Source organism: Camellia sinensis, chromosome 1, assembly GCF_055761805.1.
Source record: "Camellia sinensis isolate YWXY chromosome 1, ASM5576180v1, whole genome shotgun sequence".
Classification (NCBI taxonomy): Eukaryota; Viridiplantae; Streptophyta; class Magnoliopsida; order Ericales; family Theaceae; genus Camellia; species Camellia sinensis.
In genome coordinates, this window is record NC_138961.1 from 246,344,102 (window position 1) to 246,365,728 (window position 21,627).

At 40.6% G+C, this 21,627-nt stretch overlaps 2 long non-coding RNA genes across 3 annotated transcripts; both read left to right on the plus strand.

Moving 5' to 3' along the window:
• The first annotated feature begins 1,499 nt into the window (after positions 1–1,499).
• Positions 1,500–17,141, plus strand: LOC114256045 (uncharacterized). The gene is made up of 4 exons (XR_014347893.1): positions 1,500–1,918; positions 15,560–15,666; positions 16,484–16,571; positions 16,957–17,141. It is a non-coding gene; the product is annotated as an uncharacterized LOC114256045 (long non-coding RNA).
• Positions 17,142–19,414: 2,273 nt separating this feature from the next.
• LOC145805462 (uncharacterized) lies at positions 19,415–20,325 on the plus strand. Of its 2 annotated transcripts, XR_014347896.1 has the most exons (3): positions 19,415–19,521; positions 19,624–19,764; positions 20,099–20,325. It is a non-coding gene; the product is annotated as an uncharacterized LOC145805462 (long non-coding RNA). The 2 variants fall into 2 exon arrangements; XR_014347895.1 differs by lacking the exon at positions 19,624–19,764.
• Positions 20,326–21,627: the final 1,302 nt, after the last annotated feature.

Sequence of the window (21,627 nt, forward strand, 5' to 3'; positions counted from 1 at the left end):
GAAAATGGCCCAGACTACTGGTGACTCCCACCACCCCCATTTTCTGATTGGTCCATAATTTTTTTTTTTTTTTTTGGGTCTTCCACTTGGAGAGCCCCATGTGGAGCTGGGGTGCTGGGGTCACCTCCCACTAGGGGTCCCCAGCACGATTGTTGCAAAATAATGAAAAAAAACAAACGGCAGTGCTACGTAGCTCGAAACCCCTCCCCCCAGAATCCCCCAAACCAAAAACGATGCCGTTTTTGTTTTGTTTTGTTTTTTTTTTTTGCAGATCAGAAGCAAGAAGAAGAAGAAGGAGGAGGAGGAGAAGGAGGAGGAGGAGGAGGAGGGACTGGAGGGGGCCCAACAAATGGGGCTGGAGGCGGAGGCCGAGGGCGGAGGCGGCAGAGACAGGGGCTGCGAGGGGCGGGGCTGCGACGGCGGAGCTGCCGCTGCGACGATCGGAGCTGCTCGACGATCAACAGGTCGGCGGCGGCAATGAGGGGCCCTCTCCATCTCCTCTTCTCTTTCTCTCTTTCTCTCCTCTTTCTCTCTTCTCTTTCTCTCCTCCCGTTCCTGAGCTGGTCGAAAATGGAAGAAAAAAAAAAAAAGAAAAAAAAAAAAAGGCTAATGCCCAAAACGACGTCGTTTTGGCCATTAGGGGGATTCCGGGGGGGGGGGAATCCTCGAGCTACCAAACATTATTCAAAAACAAATTACTCATAAATTTCCCTCTTATCTCATTTTCACTCTCAACTCTCTTTCTCTGGGTCTGTCTCTCTCCATCTGCATCTTCCATCTTCCATCAATGTCGAAGCCACTGTAAGTTGCTGAGCAAGTTGTTGCAGCTCTTTGTTGTTGACAAATTCACGAAGGATTGGCCGAGTCTGCACATCTACTTGCTAGGTTATTCTTCTCCCCTCCTATTGCAGCTCTTCGTTGTTGCTTACCATCCGTAATAATCTCTATTGCATATTGATGGAATTGCTTGTTAGGTTTTTCTATTGCACAGGAGAACCCTTGTTTGATCGATTCCAAGTCCTCTCTTTGGTCAAGTATCCCCTCTCCCTCCTCTCTCTCATTAGTGTTTTTCTTCAAGGTAAGTTTCTTCTGCGTTGTCTACTTTTCTCTAGTATCTTGCTAATTTTCATTTCCATATATGTAGTATCTTTCTCTCGAGTTTGTTTGTTTGCTGGATCTGGTAGCTTCGATGCATTTTCAAGTTTAAAAATCTCTTCTTTTTCTCTTATGCACAGCTTATTTATGTAACTTCGTTATATGTGATTATTAAGCTGAATTGATTCTGATATTCTTTCGTTGAGCTTGAATACCGATTTGATTGCATTTTGATACACACAAGCACACATGTATGATTGTGTTCAATTTACTAAACTTTTTGAGTGGGAACTTTTGCATTGTTACATTATTATTGAGCAAAACATGAATGAATTTGAGAATGAAACAGTTTAAACTGTCAGGTTAGTACACATGACTATAATGTAATTTGAGATACTATACAGGATCCTTTCTGCTTTAGTGTGTGGAGTTTTTTGTTGTTCATGATGCCATTTATTAGGTTATTAACATTATGGTGGTTTGTCAACTTAGGCAAGACCATTTTCTTCGATGTTTTCTATATTTCTGCTCTGTTACTGTTAGGTATTTGGCATCTCTACTCTACAAATATTTTCTTCACATGAATTGGACTATTTGTTTTGCTGCCGTAGAGAGTCGTGGGAGGTGAATTTTATTCATAAAAGTGTCAGTTATAAGTTTCATATTGTACAAGTAAGACACATAGAATGGTGCAGATACTCATGAATGAAATACACTATGCAAATCCCATGGCTACTGAGGCTGTTCAGCTCACAGCTAAAAGCCCATTACTCTGGCAAATCAAAGGAAGAAGTCACTGCAGTCAACGTTTCGAGGATATTTGGTATTATTATTCTCTCCCATAAATGCCCGTTTTGGTCTAATTTGAGTTAGTTCATGAAGTATGCATTCTATACATGATTTCTACTTTTGTTTGCTTTGTCATTCTTCCTTAATATGTTGTTTTTTGTCTTGAAAAAATGCCAAATGTGCTTGTGATTATGACATTTGTTGGATTTAAGATCATTTACACTTGTGTATGGTTAAAATCTGGCCGGTAGCTTAGCCAAACTGTGGGAATTTGTTGCGGGAAGATTAGATTTGTGATAACTAGTTGAATTTCAGTTGTGCAGTGAGCATTATTAAACTGAATTTATCTTCTTATCGAGTCAATGGCCTGTTCTGAATAATCTTTTTTAACTCATTTTGTAGTTTGTTATCATTTTTGAGAGGGTAATTTATATGAAAATTGGGCCGAGCTGGGTAATGGGCCGTTATGGGCCACAGTGCGAAGGGCTGAGTAAAAAGGCCATGAAGTTACTCCGGCCCAAGAGAGGTGTAAAGTTACTCCGGTCGCAAGGAGGTTAGCTTGGTCACCATACTAAAATTTATACCGGTTATGGCGCAGTATGGTTAGCTCGGTCTAAACCTTGCTAACAGTTAGCTCGGTTTAGACTTACCACGGTTTGTACAGGAGGAATTGAGGTAAGGACAGTAAAAAGACGAACCGAACTAAGGATAGTTCGGTCTGTTCTACGGCTAAGCGTAGCCATGCGTACCTCGGCCACATTGGAGTCCGACCATGGTAAAACCATCTCACTTGGTTTAAACAGTGAGGGGGTTGTTGAAGGATAAGCATTATCTTTCAGGAGTATGAATCCTAGGAGGACTCTACATGGAGGAGTAAGAGTCCTACTTGGATTGTGCCACACGGAACCTATAAAAGCTCACAAACATCACCTATGGAGAGGTAACACACAACTTTGATTCCTGAATACACAGAGCTTTTGTCTACTTGTCTATTTTGCTGACTTAGGCATCGGAGGAGTTTCCGGCACACACCCGCCGGTTAGCTCACGTTTTTGTTTTCAGGGAGTAAAGCGACGACGTTTGGAGGAACGCGGACTTGATCAACAGGATTATACGAGAAGGCTTATTTCTTTCCCGTACAATTGGCGCCGTCTGTGGGAATTCAGACAAGAACAAAACCTCTTGATCAAGCTTTTCCTCTTTAGAAGCAATGGCGCGCAACGAAGATTTGCCGCAGTCCGCCATCGACGGACAAACACCAGAGGGGGGTGCAAGACGCGAAGGCCTACCTTCTATCCCTCCCATGGCGGACTTGGAGCCATAACGACAAAATCCCAAGAGGGATGCAAGGGGGAGGAGGCGGACTAACAGCCCCCGTCACTTTCATTCACAAAGTCCTGACAGACAAAGGCGAAGGATTGATCCTCAAGTTTTGGAGGACCGTGTAAAGGAGCAAGATGAATTAATAAGGAAGATGGCGGCGGACATGGAGGCCATGAAGTGCCAGATGAAGGGAAAAGGAGTGGCGACAAGAGAGGGGCGCAAAAGCAAGACGCCCCCTCACCGCTCAGATGACTGTAAAAGGTATTCCACACCATCACAAGCAGAGAGTAGAAGCCTTAGGACAGGCGATACTCAATCCAGAACCTCCAGAACTCGTTTCTCCAAGTCTGAGAGAACGAGATCATTGAGGTCTTACACGGAGGGAAGTACCTATCGACCCTCGCGCTCGCACCAGACATCATCCAGGTAGACAGAGTTACCAAGATCATCCGATTTGCGGAACATGTTGGAAGAAAAGGCACGATGGAAGGAGGATATTAGGGCGCGTAACCCTCGCAGGGTATCTACCCTTCAACGGTTGGCTCTTCGGACGCATGGAAGCGTCGAGGTCGGAATGTCGTTGCCACACCCTGCCTACGAACCAACGGACAAAGCATTAGCAAGGCTGCAGACCTCGCCGTTCGTTCTGGCAATTGAAAATGCGCCCCTTCCTTCAGGTTTCCTTCAACCCAAATTCACCACGTACGAGGGGAAGACGGACCCCTACATACACCTAAGCCATTTCCGCCAGGTTATGGCGGTATATCGGTGAAACGAGGCTTTGATGTGCATCCTCTTCCCATCAAGCCTTGGTGACCTAGGCTTGACTTGGTTCCAAAAACTTCCAGAAGGCAGCATAGCCTCTTGGGCACAATTGGCGGAGGCGTTCGTCACGAGGTTCAGAACGAACACCAAAATCCCGGTGGAGATTAACCAGTTACTCTCCATCGACATGGGCGAAAAGGAGACACTAAGATCCTACAATAGTCACTACTGGGAGACATTCAACCAGATTGGGGACTGCCCTACCAATCTCACCATTGCACAGTACAAAAGAGGCCTTCCAGTCGGAAACAGACTAAGGGACTCAATCACCATGACACCGCCCCTCACCATGGAGGCCTTGATGGAAAGAGTGCATCAGCACATCAGGATGGAAGAGGATGGCGCCCGTGCCAAAACAAAATCTGGTACGACCGCAGTACCAGATAAAAAGACCACAGCAAAGATCAACACAGTAGAACGTCTGAACAAAAACGGACGAGGCAGGCGAGACAACGGAGAGGACCAGGATAAAAGATGGTTGAGAGTCCGCACTGCCATAACCACGGTATTCAAAAAACCGATCTTCCGGATTCTGAGCAAAATACGCGATGAACCTTTCGTCAGGTGGCCAGCTAAGCTAGGAGAAGCACAGAAAGACTACAACGAAAGATCGCGATGCACCTTCCACAAAGAAAAGGGGCACTGTACTGAAAATTGCATGCCATTGAGACAGCACCTGGAGGAGTTGGTGGCAGCTGGTCACCTGGATAAATACATTGAAGGAGGAACGCAACCAGCCCTCCAGGACCACAACAACCCCAATGGAATGCCAATTGACGCCCCACCTCAAGGAGTAATCAATGTGATACATGGAGTATTCGAACCTGAGCGTGTATACGAGCTCAGAGGGTCGATCAAGAAGGCTGAGCACTTAAGGGAGATACTAACTGCCCAACCTACCATCAAAAAGGGAAGAACAGAGGCCAAGAACGTCATGTCTTTTTCAGACAAAAACTTGGAAAGAATATATTACCCTCACAACGATGCACTGGTCGTCACCCTCCGCATCAAGGATTATGACGTCAAGTGAATTCTGATAGACTAAGGTAGCTCGTGTGAGATAATGTACTACGAAACCTTCAAACAACTGAAATTAGAGGACAAAGACCTGGCACCAGCTGTATCCCCCCTGATCGGATTCAATTCAATGCCAGAATGGCCAGTCGGCAAAATTATACTGCCAGTCAGAGCAGGAAGCGTGACAAAACAAGTGGAATTTTGAGTGTTGAAAGTCCCTTCCACTTACAACATAATCTTGGGAAGAACATGGCTCCATGCCATGAAATCAGTAGCATCATCCTACCATCAAGTAATGCGGTTCCCCAACGAAGCCGAAGTAATTGAAGAGGTCTTTGGAGATCAAATTATGTCCAAACAATGCTTCGTCACAGTTAATGGCAGCCGCACTGCCAAGGGATATGTTCATTCGGTGGAAGAACCTGAGAGCAACGAACTATTCACAGATGTCGGCAAAGTAGCTGATCAAAAAGCGGTGGAAGACTTGGTAGAGGTAAGAATAGATGAAAAGAACCCGGATAAGTTTTTTTTGCTCGGTTCGTCGCTGTCCAGCACTGAGAGATTAAAGGTCTTGGAATTCTTGACCTCTAACATCGAAGTGTTCGCCTGGACACCCTACGACATGCCAGGCATTGATCCAAACTTCATCTGTCACCAACTCAATGTCCATCCATCCGCCAGACCAATCATTCAGCGCACTCGCAGATCGGCACTCCACCACGCCGAGATAGTGACGGAAGAAGTGGGAAATCTGCTAAAGGCAGGAGCTATCAGAGAGGTGCATTACCCCAGATGGATTTCCAACACAGTCGTGATGCCAAAAAAGAATGGCAAATGGCGTGTCTGTGTTGACTATAAGACAGTCAACAAAGCATGCCCAAAGGACAGCTTCCCTCTACCACGGATAGATCAATTGGTAGACTTAACGGCGGGGCACAACTGACTTAGCTTTCTGGATGCGTATAGAGGCTACCATCAGATTGCCATGTACGAACCAGACCAGAAGGTCACGTCCTTTACCACTTCAAGAGGACTGTATTGCTATAAGATCATGCCCTTTGGCCTAAAGAACGCGGGGAAACATTCCAGAGAATGGTCACTAAGATGTTTGAACCGTTGTTAGGTAGAACAATGGAGGCTTACATCGACGACATGGTTGTCAAGAGCAAGGATGAGAACGACCATCTAAAGGACCTAGGTGAGATGTTCCAGATTCTGAAGAGGTACAAGTTGCGCCTTAATGCATCTAAGTGCGCGTCCGGTGTAGGATCTGGCAAATTCCTAGGCTTCCTGGTGACCAACCGGGGTATAGAGGCAGACCCCTCCCAGATCAAAGCTATTCAGGATCTAGAGAGGCCTAACTCAGTAAAGGAAGTACAGCATCTCACCGGCATGGCAGTTGCACTCAACCGATTTATTAGCCGGTCGTCAGACAGACTACGACCATTTTTTCAAGCATTAAAAACCAAGTTCGAGTGGGACGAAGAATGCGACCGCGCACTGGAAAACTTGAAAGAATACATGTTTTCTCCACCACTGCTGGTCACCCCAATACCTGGAGAAGAACTCTTCCTGTACATGGCAGTCTCTCAGCACGCAATTAGTGCAATGTTGGTCCGTGCAGAAGGAATCCAACATCTGCCCATCTATTATGTCAGCAAGACATTGCTGGGTGCCGAAACAAGGTATTTGCCACTAGAAAAGCTGGTCTTAGCCTTAATGATGGCGTCAAGGAAATTGTCACACTACTTTCATGCCCACACCATAGTTGTCCTTACAGCTTTCCCATTAAAAGCTCTATTTGAACGAGCGAACTTTTCTGGGAGAATCTTGAAGTGGGCAGTAGAGTTGGGACAATTCGACATCAAGTTCCAACCCAGAACCGCGATAAAGGCCCAAGCTTTGGCAGACTTTGTCACATAATTTACCCCAGGAAGTCATCATATCTGCCCAGTCGACCTGACTGACACAACCAAACTGGGGATAGAAGTTGACGCCGGAATAGCGCAACCCCTGGTGTAGTATACTCAGTCAGATTCCATGACAGACCAGAATGAAGAGAGCAAGGCTGAAGCAAACCATGCTACACCAAGCCAAGACTCACCAACAAATAAAGACTTGGTTTCAATCAGATAGCGAGGGGCAGACAGCCAGTATGGACCTTGAAGAAAACACCAGCAACATCCCTGACCCCACGGCATCATCTGATCCCTCCACTTACTGGAAATTGTTCGTTGGAGAGATGTGGAAGCTCTTTGTGGACGGAGCATCCAACCGACATGGTGCAAGACTTGGCATAGTCCTCATCTCACCAGACGTCCTGGTTGTGGAGCAAGCAATCAACCTTGGCTTCCCAGCATCAAACAACGAAGCGGAGTATGAAGCACTTCTTGCAGGACTCAAATCAGCATTCTACATGAAGGCCACCGAACTAATGGTCTACAGCGACTCACAGCTGGTGGTAAACCAAATTTTTGGCAACTATGAAGCAAAGGATGACAGGATGGCCAAATACCAAGAATTGGTCAGAACAGAGATCAAGAAATTTGAAGTAGTAAGAATAGAACAGATTGGCAGGGAGGAAAACAGCACAGCAGACGAACTAGCAGGCTATGCATCAATGGCAGATACATCCATCCCTCACCCACTACTAATTGACTACCTACCGAGACCAAGCATTGAGGACCCTGAAGTAGAAGAGGTGTGTTGCGTCGAATTAGACCCCTCATGGATAGATCCCATCATACTGTTCTTAAAAGACAGCATCTTACCGGAAGAAAAGAAAGAAGCTAACAAAATTAGAGCAAAGTCACAGCAATTTTGGCTCTCCTCATCTATGGCATTATACAAAAAGTCATTCTCAGGACTTTATCTAAAGTGTGTCCACCCCAGCAAAGTAGAAGCATTCTTGTTCGAAATACATGAAAGCGTGTGCGGAAGCCACCAAGGAGGAAGGTCGCTAGCTTACAGAACCATTTCACAAGGATACTGGTGGCCATACATGTAGGCAAACTCGGAGAAGTATGTGAAGAAGTGCGAGAAATGTCAGAAGTTCGCACATCAAATACATCAGCCGGCCAGAGAACTCCTACCATTAACCAGCCCATGGCCCTTTGCAATGTGGGGCTTGGACATAGTAGGACCACTTCCAACAGCACCCGGAAACAGGAAGTTCTTTCTCGCAGCAACGGACTACTTCACAAAGTGGGTGGAAGCAGAAGCATTGGCATCAATCAAGGAAAAAGATGTGAAGAAGTTCGTCTGGCAGAATATCATTACTCGATTCGGCATACCTAAAGCCCTAATATCAGACAACAGCACGCAGTTTGATGGCAGAATCTTTAGAGGCTTTTGTGAAGAATACAAGATAGAGTTCTACAATTCTACACCGATATATCCTCAAGCAAATGGCCAAGCAGAAGCATCAAACAAGGTTATCTTGGATGGACTGAAGAAAAGGTTAGAGAAGGCAAAAGGCAAGTGGGTAGAGGAACTTCCTCATGTTTTATGGGCTTACCGCACCACACCTCGACGATCAACAGGAGAAACACCATTCTCCTTAGCCTACGACATGGAAGCAATAATCCCACTGGAAGTTGGCCTCTCCACAATTAGAAGCGAAAATTTTGATCCAGACTTGAATGGAGAAGCCATAGCATTGGAGCTCGACCTCGCCGAAGAAAGAAGAGAAAGAGCACTGGTTCACATTGCCTCATACTAACAAGAGTTATCCAGGAAACACAACAAAACAGTGCCTCCAAGGCAATTCAAGATCGGAGATTGGGTGCTGCGCAAAGTGATAGGAAACACCTTAGTACCAGGAGATGGCAAGTTAGGGCCTAATTGGGAAGGACCTTACAAAGTGGTCGGATTAGCTGGCAAAGGGGCATACCACCTGGAAGATGAGGACGGCAAAGCAATTCTCAGGCCATGGAACACTACCAATCTCAAACTATTTTATTTTTAGCTTTTCTTCAAAATACTTGTAATTTTCTTTTTTTCCCAATAAAACAAGTAGTTTTCTTTTCAACATAAGAGTTTTATTCTGTAAAAATTGTTTTAGTGAGTTAGGGGCATTGAAAACATGGTTGGCTGGAAAAACCAACACTCTTCCTAAGCCTAGGATAAGGATCCAGGCTACAGGATGTTTGGTCGGAATAACCAAACACTTTACTTTAGGTTGGCTGGAAAAACCAACACTCTTCCTAAGTCTAGGATAAGGATCCAGGCTGTAGGACGTTTGGTCGGAACAACCAAACACTTTACTTTAGGTTGGCTGGAAAAACCAATCTAAAGGTTGGCTGGAAAAACCAACACTCTTCCTAAGCCTAGGATAAGGATCCAAGCTGCAGGACGTTTGGTTGAAATAACCAAATACTTTACTTTAGGTTGGCTAGAAAAACCAATCTAAAGGTTGGCTGGAAAAACTAACACCCCTCCTAAACCCAGGATAAGGACCTAGGCTGCAGGACATTTGGTCGGAATAACTAAACATTTTATTCTAAATTGGCAGAAATAACCAATTTAGAGGTTGGCTGGAATAAACCAACTCTTGGTACTCTTTAGCCGAAGAAAAGACATCGGCTAAGAATGGTTGGTTGGATTAAACCAACTCTTAGTACTCTTTAGCCGAAGTAAGGACATCGGTTAAAGAGTGGTTGGCTGGATTAAACCAACTCTTAGTACTCTTTAGCCAAAGTAAGGACATCGGCTAAAGAGTGGTTGGCTGGACTAAACCAACTCCTAGTATTCTTTAGCCGAAGTAATGACATCGGCTAAAGAGTGGTTGGCAGGAGTAAACCAACTCTTAGTACTCTTTCGCCGAAGTAAGGACATCGGCTAAGAGTGGTTGGTTGGATTAAACCAACTCTTAGTACTCTTTAGCCGAAGTAAAGGACATTGGCTAAAGAGTGGTTGGCTGGACTAAACCAACTCCTAGTACTCTTTAGCCAAAGTAAAGACATCGGCTAAAGAGTAGTTGGCTGGATTAAACTAACTCTTAGTACTCTTTAGCCGAAGTAAGGACATTGGCTAAAGAGTGGTTGGCTGGACTAAACCAACTCCTAGTATTCTTTAGCCAAAGTAATGACATCGGCTAAAGAGTGGTTGGCTGGATTAAACCAACTCTTAGTACTCTTTAGCCGAAGAAAGGACATCGGCTAAAGAGTAGTTGGCTGGATTAAACCAACTCTTAGTACTCTTTAGCCAAAGTAAGGACATCGGCTAAAGAGTGGTTGGCTGGAAAAAATCAACTTAGAGGTTGGCTGGATTAATCCCTTATTACTCGTCAGCCGAAGTAAGTATATCGGCTAAAGAGTGGTTGGCTAGTAAGCTCAGTCAGATTGCTCAGCTAAGGCCGGAATAAAGTACCTCGGCCGAAAAATATTGTGTTTCGTTCAAGTTGCAGTTAGAAAGCAAGCACAAATAGGAAAGTAAACCGAGATAATAGTTTGAGCAAAAGAATTCATTGAAAAACTCATTATAAGTGCAAGCATACAGATCAAACCGGAATAAGTGTTGAATACAAAAGATGATTTTCATTGATCAAATTCAAAGCAAATACAAAGGAGGGGCCTCAGCCCGGTTACAAGACCAAAAGGGAAGAAGAAAAAACTGAAAACAAGCAACAGGAAAAGAAAGTACAGAATCAGTTGAACAGATTATCAAGATCAGCATCAATGTCAACACGAAGACCGGTTTCAGACGGTAGATCGGTCTCGGTTGAGAGCTCGGTGTCTATTGGAAGCACGGTTTCAGTCGTCAGGTCTTCAACCGTTGGCTCCAACTGAGCTGATTGATCGTTGGCTTGATCATTGACGACCGGGGTATTATTGGTCTCGGTGTCTTCATCATCATCTGAACCTTGTAGAAATTGTTGTTGAACGGATGCAGCGTACTCCGCCAGTGAGCTCGGTATGAAGTACTGAGGAGGATTATAGACCTCGGTCTCAGGTTCACAACCGAGCTGCACCACGACTACCCTCCAACCGCATTTGAAGAACAAATCCTTAGCTGCCTCACATTGTTGCATGTAAAGGGCCTCCCCCTTCTTGAAACCTGCAGCATTTTCATCATTCACCTTCTTAGTTAGCTCGACAATTTCTGCATTTTTCTTTCCTTCGAGCTTGACTAGCTCGCGAAGGTACTTATCCTTCATCACGGTCAATGCCTTCTGTTTGTCAGCATTAGCCGAGGTAACTAGTCCGATCAGACGAACTAGTCCGGTCAGACGAGCTACCTCGGCCTCTAACTCGGCTGTCCTCTGTTGGGAGTCTTTTACCTCGGTAGTTTTTGCTTCAACTTCAGCCATGGCTTGCCTTGCTGTTTTACGAAGCTCCAGCACACGCTTGTGCGCAATTTGACTCTTTTGCATGGCCTGAAAAAGAATACAAAGAAACTAATGACAAAACCGAACAGGAAGTTGGAAAAATTAGAGAGACAAGAAGAGCTACTGACCAGGATCATTGATTTTGTTGCCAACCGGATGGCCTTGAGCTCGGTCAACTACTTGTGATGCTCCGTGTCAGGGGGCAGACATACACTCTTAGCCAGGTTGAAGGCCAGCATATGGTCTTTGTCAGCCACCACAGAATCAGTATCACAAATAGCACGGTTTTGGAAAGCCATTCTTGGAGACCATTTGGAGGAGCTAGCTCGGTCGGCACACTCCGGTTGCGGACTTGGTGGAGGGCTTAGTGGAAGACTGACTTCATCCTCATCAGCAAGGCGTTGCTCGGTTTGGGTAGTCTGGGCGCGCTTGCTTGGGAGTGATGAAGAGGGTTGTTGAGATGGGAGGGCCACCACGGTTTCCTGAATTTGGTTCGGTGGTGGTACCTCGGCTCGGTTTGTTTCGGTAAGAAGGGCCCTTACTCTGTTCCTTTTGGCCATCTCTTGTTCGGCAGTCAAACGGACAAGATTGATCTGGGGCAAAGTGGGGTCCGGTTCAGGGGCGTCCTCTAGCAAAAAGTCTGTTACTCTGGCTTTGCGTCGGCTGCTATATCGGTATGTCGGCTCAAAATCCAGAAGCTTGGCCTAACTTCTTTCAGGGTATCGAAGTGCGGCGCGAAGTGTGTCTAGGTTGGGGTAACTGTATAATGACTTAAGGTGGGCTGAATCTGCATAAAGAAGACAACTGTTAGTTCGGTTCAGAAATAGGAAAAATTAAAATAAAAGAGAAGCAGTCAAAGAAACCGAAGTAATTATACCTGGGGTTCCTTTCTTCCAATTTATACTATGGCCAGGGATCTGGGCTTGGTGATCTTCAAAATTCCCAGATACCCAGAAGAAGTCATCATCGTTCAAGTCTTTATCCGGTGTGTCCTTTATTATTTTCTCTCGGCGGCGACGTATTCTAAGATAATAAACCCAGCCATCTTCTTTCGAGCCTATGGAGTATTGATGGAAGATCTCGGCTAGACCGAGGTAAATACCAGCACGACGGTTTAGTTTGGCTATACCATTTATTATACGGCATGAGTTTGTGGAAAGCTGGGTTGGGCAAATTTTGGTTTGCCTAAGGAATTCACAAAGCAAGGGTTGAACAGGAAATCTTAGTCCGGTTTCTACAATGGACAAAAGGGTGAAGGGTACAAAACCTTGGTTCCCCCATGAAGTAATATCTTGCTTGACTAAGGTAAGGTGGACATCGTCAGGGATGTTGTACTCCCTTCGGAATTCGGCCAAACCACCAGGTATCTCTACTAAAAATCTATGCTTCCCCATTTATGTCTTAAGTTATAAATAAATTAAAGCCGAGTGTTAGATCGGTCGAAGATTTGTGCTGAGTAGCGCGGTTGAGCGCTCAAAGGAGTGCCTGGGCAACTTAAGTCTGCAAAAGTGAAAAAAAGAGAACAAAGGTGTTAAGCACAAACCGTTGGACCGTGCTAAAGAGAAATAAAGGCACGATACATCAAGTCCTAGCCCGGCTATGTGAAACGCTACGTGTCTTAGCTCGGTTTATGCAAAGTGCTTTGTTATCCCAGTTTAGGCAAGGTACTCAATAGTTCGGTATGTTCGAAGGCATTTGTTATCTCGGTTCGCGCAAGGATTTGTTAGCCCGGTTGAGCTTCTAGGGGCAGCATTCTTAGTTCGGTCTAAAAATTAAGAATGCTGGTTTAGCCCCGAGACATAGCTCGGTCGGAATTAAGGTTTCCCAGTACACTATTGTACAGCCCTAGTCCGGTTCATTAGCTCGGTTAAGGAGAGTATTGTACTTTGGCTTGTTGAGACTAATGGGGTAGCATGAAGTATTAGTTCGGTTGGATAGTCTGCCTAATTCAGCTTTAACTACAAACAATTTTCTAGTTCGGTTGCATCATGATTTTGGATCGAAAACCAGTGTTCTACAGGATATTACATGTATTCGAGTGTTCTATTGCTAAGTTTTTCTAGAAATATACAAATCAAGTAGAAAGAAAGTGTTTCGCAAAAACACAAACCCAAAGCTGTGGATTAAATAAATGCGAAAAACAAGGAAAGCAAGGCAGGTTTGAGTAGCTTACCAGGACAAGAGAAGATGAGAGAAACGGCAACAAAACCACGAAGCTTCTTCGAATATAGATCAAAGAACTCAGCAAGCTCAGAAGCTCAGGAATGAGAGGGAGAGAAGAGGAAGTGGATAGTGCAGTGCTTGATCCAAATGAAGAGTTTTTGTTTTGATACAAAGGGACAAAGGCGGGAACTATTCAAATTACGCGAGGTACGAGGGCAACGTGACAGCTGCCTTTAGCCAATCAGAGCGTGCCACGTGTCATTGAAATAAGAATCAATTCAGTTGCTGTGATTGAAAGGACGTTTTGACCGGACAAGCTGAGCCCGGTATGGAATTTAGTTCGGCAGAAGAGCTTAAGAGTTTTAGCTCGGCTGGAAAGACTAAAGGGGTTTAGTTCGGCTGAAAAGGCTGAAACTTTTTTTTAGCTCGGCTGGGGACAGGTAATCCCTATCATGCTGCGTAGATGGAATTAAGGAGCAATTGAGAGGGTAATTTATATGAAAATTGGGCCGAGTTGGGTAATGGGCCGTTATGGGCCACAGTGCGAAGGGCTGAGTAAAAAGGCCATGAAGTTACTCCGGTCCCAAGGAGGTTAGCTCGGTCACCATACTAAAATTTATACCGGTTATGGCGCAGTATGGTTAGCTCGGTCTAAACCTTGCTAACAGTTAGCTCGGTTTAGACTTACCACGGTTTGTACAGAAAGAACTGAGGTAAGGGCAGTAAAAGGACGAACCAAACTAAGGATAGTTCGATCTGTTCTATGGCTAAGCGTAGCCATGCGTACCTCGACCATATTGGAGTCCGACCATGGTAAAACCATCTCACTTGGTTTAAACAATAAGGGGGTTGTTGAAGGATAAGCATTATCTTTCGGGAGTATGAATCCTAGGAAGACTCTACATGGAGGAGTAAGAGTCCTACTTGGATTGTGCCACACGGAACCTATAAAAGCTCACAAACATCACCTATGGAGAGGTAACACACAACTTTGATTCCTGAATACACAGAGCTTTTGTCTACTTGTCTATTTTGCTGACTTAGGCATCGGAGGGGTTTCCGGCACACACCCGCCGGTTAGCTCACATTTGTGTTTTCAGGGAGTAAAGCGACGATGTTTGGAGGAACGCGGACTTGATCAACAGGATTATACGAGAAGGTTTATTTCTTTCCCGTACAATTTTCATTTTTCATCTTGCATTAATTGCCTACTTCAATGTCTGGACTTTTACTAGTAAATGCAAAAAATAAACTACCACTCTTTCAATTTGTGAGCTGAACTTACTGCATTTATGATGAAATCACTTGATAGGTTTCATCTTATAGATAGATCCAGATATATGAAAGCTTAAAGGAGAGTGTTAAAATTTAAATAATTGAAGATGCTTGTGCATAGTGTATCCCTTAAAGTTGAAAACCTTTGAAAGAGAGAATAATTCCTTTATGGATCCAATAGGGCTGTGAATTGTTTACTCACTGTTTTAGATAATTCAAAGTACACAGATTTTGGATGCAAAGCTGAGGTTCACAAGTGGTGCAGAACGAGTAAAAAAAATTAACATTAGCCCATATTCAAAAGTGATGTAGTTCAATAGAAATAGAACAAATACAGGTGCTGCATACTTCATACTCATCAAGTGTGCAACTCATCCCATTGCCTAGTTTAATTGAAGCACTTTAGGAATTGGATTTGAACAATGCAACTGGAGGCCTTTAAACAATGAATGTTTTATAGTTTTGTTTCTTTTCTTTCTGTTTTCCCCCTCCTTCAATAGGTGTTGACTCAAAGTTTGAGTATAAAATATATGCAAAATTATGATGGACCTCATGGTTTCAACTATGAGTCTTCTTTTACACTCTTTATTTATGTGTTTTTCCTTTCCATTTATTTGGTAAGTAAGCATTTCATTGATGCTAAATCTGGATTTTCCTACAACACTTGAATATTATCATTGGAGTCACATAGCTCTATTGTCACATGATATATCTAAGGCTTTCATATGTGTTGTCTTTATGTAGTCAACAAGTGTCGAACACGGACACACTACCCTTTTTGAAGTGGCTGTTTTCTTAGGAAGGATTACTGCTCTTTTTCAGATCGCTTACATAAATACAAGAAAACGTTGGTATGCATTTTGGTTTTATTGCTCCATTGTCATATAAAATATTAGTTCTATATCCCTATCTAGCAAATCTTCCTTGAGTGATCTAAAAGTAAGTTTTAGTATATTTTTTCTATTTAGTTATCGTTGCATATGATCAATGGTGGAGCCGAGAAATTAAATCAGAGGAGCACTTATTAATTATAACGTTGAAAATTTTTACAAAAATATTTCACATAAATTTTTACGATTGACTTCAAGAAAGAATTAAAAAAAAATGTTATTTGTAACTAGTGTATCATAGACAATATAAAAAAAAAAAAAAATCATGGATATAAGTTTTAAAATAAATTATATAATGATAAAGTAATTTTTTATACAAAGTATGAGTAAAAATTCAATATAATAGTAATATTGCATCAACATTGACATGTGATATCACTAACCAATAGTAAAGAAACACATGGAGGATGAACTCCACATGTCAAAATGTAACTAACAATTCAATAAATTTCATATCTTTATTGAGATTAATTATGTTTGCATATCAATAATAATAGACATCACTATTATATTAAAATTTTCATAAATAATAATATGACTTATCGTAGTCTCGTTGTTTTCAATCAAAACAACCATTATTGTTATCATAATTTAAAAAAGGTCATTGACATTTCACTCTAAATAATATTTTTATAAATTTTTTTTATTTAAAATATTTTCTTTATGTTTGCAAAAGAAAAAAAAAATTCAAAAACCCAGGGGGCACGTGACCCCCCCTGACCCTCTTTACCTCCGTCCCTGCATATGATTCATTTTCTCTTTGATTTTGTTACAATAGGATGATCATAAAATATCTGATACCAATGAAGCTTTCAATAGGCATCCTACCTAAGTTTTCACTCTTGGAGAAGTATAACCTGCTTGAGGTATAGGCTCTTTTCTAATTCTTCTTTCTTTTTATCACATTTTTTAATATAGAACTATATATATAGAGCCGTGTTTACTTTCAAGTGTACCATCATATGATATAATTGCCTTTTGTTGTTCAAAAAAAAGAAAATTGCCTTTTGCACAAAAAAAGAAAGAGGAAAAGAAAATCATATGAGCACACTAGAAGCATGATAATATTGAAGGTCTACTTTTGATAGTATTTTTCATTAGTGAGCAACAGATCTGAAGTCTAGCTCTACTTTCAGATGTATCGAAACTTTTACTCTGTATATATATTGATAAAAGCTTTAACTTCAGACACATTTGAGGGGCAAGATTTCTTTCACACTAGTGCAATGTTGATATCCTTTATTCTCTTAGGAAAATATTTGGAGGTAATGTCGTTTCAGAGATAGAAATCAGCACTCAACTACTACAGAGGAATGACATTTTGAGCATCGTTCCAGAGGCAAAGGTTCCTGTTGATGGTATTGTTATTAATGGTCAGAGTTATGTGGATGAGGGTATGATCACATGTGTAATCCATTGTACGGCACCATTCATATGCCCTTTCTATTCAGAATAAACAAATTTGACAAAATGATTCAATTTTGTGTTTGTTTTTTTAATAAATGGCATTTCAAGAGTCTCTTTAAATAATTTAATACAATGATGAAATTTAAACAGAAGAACCAAAAAAATGAAGGCAACACTCTGAAATCACCCTTCTTTTTCCTTTTTGTTGGTGACAATATGCAGATTCAGTACTGCCCAGAAATTAGACAAACTTGGAAAGTTGACCCTAAGGTGTTGCATAATATCATATTCTGCTTGCCTTTTTTTTTTCTTTTTATTTTTTTATGTATTTTATTTTTGCAATTGGAACAGTTTAAAATCATATTGTTGTTTCAAAGTCCAAAATCTGGCAAGGGAGCATTGAAATTGATGTTTATTTTCTGATTCGAGTGTTTATTTTCAGACCATATTTAATATTGTAATCTACAGACTACAGTTATCAAAGATTCGATGAATAGTAACATCTACAACCACTCTGTCCTAATCTTAAAAGTTTTTTATTTTTATTTTTGGTGTTGTGGGATTTCATTTTTCCTTTGTTTAGCAGTTTGTTTTAGTTCTAAATGGAAATTAACTATTCATAGAATCATACTCACTTCTCTATTTTCACCTGCAGAGGGCAATGAGTATCACTCCATCAACAGCACATCCACTGATTCAGGTACCAAATATTAGAAGCTTTTAGAATGTCAATTATAACTCCACTCGCAATCATACTATTATTTACCAGATTCCTGAAAATGACTGTAAAACATGAATCTTTCATGAGATCTCTTTCTTTGTGTCAGTAAAACATGAATGTTGCCTTGTCCTAGTGTAATTTGTGCTATTAGTTCACAAGGCAAGAGTTATTCTCTTGGGAAATTGAAACTTGATGCAATAATTGACTCATTTTTCTTGTTGACATCCCATTTCTTTTCCCTATTCTACATTGATTCTGGAACCTTTTTTTTTTTTTGATCGGCAAAAGAAACGAAGTTCATTAATGATATCAACATACACTAAATATGGAATTACATCAATAAAGCAGAGGCAAAGAGCAACAAGTATCATAGTGATTTCCTTAATCCCAACTAGATTGGCACCAAGAAAAGCACCCTATCATCTGCTAGCTCGAACCAAGAAGTTGGTGAGGGACCAACAAGACTAACAAAACAACCAAGGCAAGCCCCAACAGGCACCTAGAACAACAATGACAGCAACAATAGTAAACTAGTAGCAAGCAGCACAAGAAACTTAATATCTCAACCCCATCTATGCTTACCCTTTTGAGTTGAACTTAGCCCATAAAGCTATTCTTACTCTCACCAATTCTTTTAGCTCCTCAAAATCAGGCTGGCCTTCATTAAACAAGCACTCATTTCTGAGCTTCCAAATAGACCACATTACAGCTAGAGGGACAATCTTCCATATACTCAGAACTGATTTCTTATACTTGACACCTGACCACCACAGCATCAGATTCTCAATAGAGCCAGGAATAGCCCACTTCAATCGCTACCAATTGATTACATCATATCAAATTTTCCAAACCAATAAGCAAAATAGCAAAATATGATTCACTGATTCCTTATCTATTCTGCAGAAATGGCACAAAGTGATAGCAAAATTATTGAGTAGACCAATCCTCTGCAAAAAAATAGAGGTTTTAATCCTCCCCCTCCAAGCTAACCATCTAAAAAATTGCACTCTTGGAGTGGCAGAATTGAGCCACAGACAATTTGAAATTCTGAGGATAGGACCTCTAGTTAGCTCCCCTCATTTCCACACTGAAGCTACACTAAAAGATCCTGATGAGTGGGCTAGCCACTTGCAAGAATCCTCCACACCATTGTTAACATTTGGTACATCAGCCAGTAAATCATATAATATGTGCACCTCTCCCTCCTCCACACCATTGATTCTGGAACTTTTTAGTTTAATAATATACATAGGAAGTTGAAAATTTGATGTTCTGTATCTGTCCTCCTTTCATTTTACTTTGCCATAACTAGTTTCCCAGTAGAGCATTGAAACTGATATGAAGTTTAACGGTCCATATATTTGGTTTTAATCCATGAGAAAGAAAATAGATTCATTTTGTAAAAGAAAAAATATATTGAATTTAAGTATTTGGTTTCGGCAATTGTTAATTGCTTTTGTTGTTGTGTGTTTGCACTCGAATGTATGTGGGAGGTTTCATTGTTTTTTTATTCTGCTGTCTAGTGGTTCATGGACTTCTTTGTGGGTTCTAACAATACATCTTATGATTTACCCTATGGTGTTTAGGGCAACAAAAGAAATGATACAATCTGCATTGCACTTGCTGATGACACTTGTGATCAACCAAAGATTAGGATGAATAATGTTGTTATTACTCCATCATTTAGGGTACTCTCTCTCTCTCTCATGTTCTTTCTCTGCCTTCGTTTCTTCTTGGTTTTCAATTTGAATCTGCTCCTAGAGTAATGTTAATTTCATTGCTGTTTATAGCATAGCTAAATGAGTTGGAGTTTGGAAATTTCCATCATTCTTTACGCTTTTGGAGTCCATGTCATATGTTGAAATGGCATCCACATCTGAAATCAAGGTTTCTGTTGCCTTGATGATAAATCTGAATTTCCCATAACACTGGTACTGACCGTTCTACTCTGTTATTATTGATGCTAAATCTGGATTTCCCATAACACTTGAATTTCCTCCTAACTCTACTCAGCAGAATATTGAAAGATAGTTAATGTTGTTTTTTGGAGTATTTACTTTTTTTGCATGTTAGATATTGGGATTGTTCACTTGCAGGATGCTAATTAATCTACTTTAGATTTACAAATTTTATTGCATCGTGCATAATGCTCGAGCTAAATTTGGCAACTTTAAGTAGAAACACTCTAATTGGTATCACAGTTTTGAGACTAAGCATTTTATTACTAACATTTTAATATTGTAATTTTTTTCATATGTTTGACAGATTGGCGATGGATGGAACGTAATTTGGGAAACATCAGAGGATTATATTTTGAATTTGTGAATAGATTTTATCATAGGATTTTGTTATGAATTTGCAGGTTTGGAAGTTTTTTTGAAATTCATTGTGACATGTTTGAAGTTTCAGATTGTAAGGGATTTGTACTTATGCTGGATGTTTTGAATATGATATTTTAGTTATGTTTAATATGCCTGTTACTTTTGAATTAAGTTTATATTTTGGATGCTTTGCACAAGTGTGTTAATTTGTTTTGATTGCATGTATGTGTAGAAATGATGCACAGAAGTAGGTTTGGGCTTGGATTATTTTTTTATGAATTATGTACTGAACAGGGAAATTGTAAAAAAAATATATATATAAATAATGAATTTTTGGTGATAGATTTTTTAGTTGTGAATTTACTTTTGGTAACACTTTATTTTCGTTGCTAAAAGTCTATGTTGAATAGGATATGAATTTTTACTTGATTGGTCGGCAAAAGATTTGACATTTAGCAATTAATTTGTTTCGGCGTTGAAAGATACTTTGGCGATGCATTTATATGTTGCTAAAACCTAACATATCATCCGACTAAATGTTAATTTTCGGTGATGAATTTTTTGGTGTTTGACGACTAAAATATTTGGTCGCCGATTTATTTATAAGGTGATCACAATTTATTTGGTCACTGAATTATTCAGTGACATAGCTTCGGCAATCCAACTACAAAAATTACACTTTTGGTGACTAACAAATACGTCGCTAAAAATGCTTTTTTCCTGTATTACAATAACTAAAATTTGCCCAGTATAAAAAAAAGATTTTCCACTCGATCAATTTTGAGGGATTTTTTGAGGTATAAAGTTGTCTTTGTGAATTCGTAAAGTTTTGAGCTTTATTGTCCTTTTATCTTCTATCTATTTATAATTTTATATATGTGAGCACTGAATTTGGTGTTTAAAAGCAAGGGCTGAACTCAAGAATCTTAGGTTTCATTAAAAATATACATACCATTTAAGCAACTAACATATTATGATATTGATTAATTTATTATTTATTTTTATTTTTATTTATCTTAATTGCACACATATTGCACATACCACCTGCTAGTTCATCTTTTATTTTAAAGAAAAGAAAGAGTGAACTCGGTTATTATGGAAAAGACTATGGTACACTACTTTAGAGTGCGTACATATATAACTTATAATTAAAGAAGAAAATGATATAATTTCATACTTTTTGAGTCATAATTAAAAAAAAAAAAAAAAAGGTTAAAACCAAGCACCACATGATGCATAATAAAAAATTTCATGAGTTATAACTAAAATATTGTCATAACTAAAAAACAAAATGACTAAGGATGCATAATATGGTACACCCTTCCAGGGGTGTGTATAGTAAAATTTCCCATTAATTTCATTTTAAGCTTTTTTTGATTAACGATCTCAAGGTCTATTCTTTTAGGAACAAACAAACAATAATAATTTAAAATGTTATATCATTTTTATTTATTTGTATATTTATTTATTATT